Raw genomic sequence first — 2510 nt, forward strand, 5'->3', positions numbered from 1 at the left:
CCTCAGCCTCCCAAGTAGCTGGGACTACAGGCGCCCGCCACTTCGCCCGGCTAATTTTTTGTATTTTTTAGTAGAGACGGGGTTTCACCGTGTTAGCCAGGATGGTCTCGATCTCCTGACCTCGTGATCCGCCCACCTCGGCCTCCCAAAGTGCTGGGATTACAGGCTTGAGCCACCGCGCCCGGCCTCAGTAGACTGTTTCTTAAACTCCACTTTAAAATGATCCCTGGGGTAAAAGAAGTTTCCATCCGTCTGTGAAATACACCAACCGATGCTTCAGGCTCACTGAATGCCCCTGGCTAGTGCAGTGCTTTCTAACATGCCTTCTTTCTTCTCTGTCGGTTCAGTTATGTGACTACCAAGAGCTAGTTGAGTTGCATTTATTCTAAACCTTTTCATTCTAATGGGTTTTATTTCAATGACGGAATGCAATTACATTTAACATAAATGAGGAAAACACGAGTGCGTCGGCAAAGAATTGTTTCCACCAAAACAATAATTCAGTGGGAAAGATGTGATAAAGGCCGATTGTTAATAAGAGCAACAACAAAAAATACATCAAGTTGGAATGGGCAAGATGGCTATAGGGATGATCTTTTTCTTTCTTTTTAATGGAGCGAGGATTTTGCTTAAATAGCTTTGCAAGCGTGCCTGTGTCTCTCCACTGCCCTTTTAAGGTACAAAGTGGAAATTGTAGGTCCAATAGAACACCACCACCCCCCCCTCCGGTCTTATATCCAAACATTGACAAATGAGTGTACAATTTTAAATTTTAAAACAAAATGATAAAAGTATTTTTAATTACCTGTTGGAACCAACTTATTTGATGAACCAACCAATGATGGTTCTGATCATGATGGTAAGAAAACTTCTACCCTACTGTTACTATCCCCATTTGATGATAAAATAAGGCATTAAGAGACAATACCCTCCCCAAGGTTGCATATTCATTAAGGGTGGAGCTGGGATTTGAACTCAAGAAACCTTTCTCCAGAGCCGAAGCTCTCAACCAGGACATGGAACCGCCTCCAGGGTAGGCAGGAAACATGCAGGCTGGAGAGCTGGACACGGCTTCCTCCTGGAACAGCCACATCCTCACACCTGTATTTCCTCGGGACGGAGCGGGGAGCCCCAAATCTTTACACAAAAGAATACGGACTTTGGAATGAGTCAAACTGGGTCAAATCTCAGCTCTGTAGCTTAGTGTGATGTTGGGAGAGCCATCAGTCCCTCCGAGCTGTAGTTTTTTCACCTGTAAAGTGCACAGTTAACTGATAGAGTTTATGACTCTTGGTAAACCACCAGCATACCTGTTAGTTCTCAGTGTGGGGGAATGGAATAACCCAAACTTTTCAGCCATTTCAACAAGTATACATTTTATTATGGAAGTAGTGGAGACAGTCCGAGAATGGTCTGGAGGAGAGATTTTAGGGGAAACCCTTGCAGATGCCCTCTCAGCCGCTCTGGGTGCATCCTCCCAAGGCATGGCCCCCACAGACACCTTCTGGCCATGCCTCTGGGCACCCAGGTGCCATTCCTTAAAGGACCCAGTTCATTACCCTCCACACAGGCAGTCCAGGGGACAGAGAGCTTTCTTCAGAGGTGAGAAGGCCTGGGAGATGGAGGCCTTGTGAAGGCTGAGCTGAGATGGAGCAGGCTCACTAGAAAGAACAGCAGGGATCATCCCTAAGAAAGAAGAGAGAAATGTATTTGTGCACTGATTTTCATCCTCACGCATTCTCATACTCCTTGCCTGGTGCCCTGTCCCTCCACCCCACAGGGCTCTTTGTGACCTGCCTCAAGCCCACCTCCTCCCTCCAGCTTAGCCCATTCTCTGCACTCACTAGGTTCCACTAACTTTGTCCCTATGCCCACCAGGCTGTTCCAGCAGCTGGAACATGCTTCCCTCAGATCTCATGGACCCTAGCTCGGCCCTGTCACCAGGGCAAGTGTCTCCGCCTCAGAGCAGGGCTCTTTAGAAACCAGCCAGCGGGAAGCAGCCGCCCCCTCCAGTTCCTCACTGTCCCCCAGTGCCAGGCCTGAGCTTGTGTCGCACCCCTACCTCGCCACTAGAGGGCGCGCCCCACAGGCGCAGGGGCCGCCCAGGCCTGGCTGCCCTGCACCCCCAGCCTGGCGCACTGGAGTCCCGCAGGGTTGCAGGAAGAGAACCTTAAGGTTTGCTTCCGGGCACTGGAGTTCCAGGGATGGATCAGGGGTACTTTTTACTCCCAGAGGGGCTCACAGTCTCTGTGAGCAGGGGCCCTCAAACTCTGTTCAGCAGGGCCAACTGCAGCCTGCGTCCCTTTTCATAGTTTCTTTTTGTAATTGAGGTCACATGCAACCATAATGCATAACATAAAATTCACCATTTTAACCATTTTGAAAGTGCACAATTTAGGGGCTTTCGGTACATTCACAGTATTGTGCAATTGTCGCTTCTAAGAGTGGAACATTTTCATCAACCCAAAAAAGAAATGCATTAAGCAGCCATTCCCCTTATTCCTTTTTCC

The sequence above is a fragment of the Rhinopithecus bieti genome, unplaced genomic scaffold (assembly GCF_001698545.2).
Source record: "Rhinopithecus bieti isolate Rb0 unplaced genomic scaffold, ASM169854v2 scaffold_81780, whole genome shotgun sequence".
In the NCBI taxonomy this organism is placed as follows: domain Eukaryota; kingdom Metazoa; phylum Chordata; class Mammalia; order Primates; family Cercopithecidae; genus Rhinopithecus; species Rhinopithecus bieti.